Genomic DNA, 242 nt, shown 5'->3' on the forward strand with positions numbered 1-242 from the left:
ATTAAGGTCTGGAGACTGACTAGGCCACTCCAGGACCTTAATGTGCTTCTTCATGAGCCCCTCCATTGTTGCCTTGGCCGTGTGTTTTGGGTCACTGTTATGCTGCAATACCAATGCCAAAGCATAATGTTTCCACCTCCATGTTTGACGGTGGGGATGATGTTCTTGGGGTCATAGGGAGCATTCCTCTTCCTCCAAACGAGGTGAGTTGAGATCAGTTGATGCCAAAGAGCTCCATTTTG

At 48.3% G+C, this 242-nt stretch overlaps 1 protein-coding gene across 1 annotated transcript in view; it reads right to left on the bottom strand.

Moving 5' to 3' along the window:
* The window catches only part of afg2a (AFG2 AAA ATPase homolog A), a 121,228-nt gene that overhangs the window by 40,263 nt on the left and 80,723 nt on the right, over positions 1 to 242 (bottom strand). The gene's annotated exons all lie outside the window — the stretch shown is intronic.

Source organism: Etheostoma spectabile, chromosome 10 (assembly GCF_008692095.1).
Source record: "Etheostoma spectabile isolate EspeVRDwgs_2016 chromosome 10, UIUC_Espe_1.0, whole genome shotgun sequence".
In the NCBI taxonomy this organism is placed as follows: domain Eukaryota; kingdom Metazoa; phylum Chordata; class Actinopteri; order Perciformes; family Percidae; genus Etheostoma; species Etheostoma spectabile.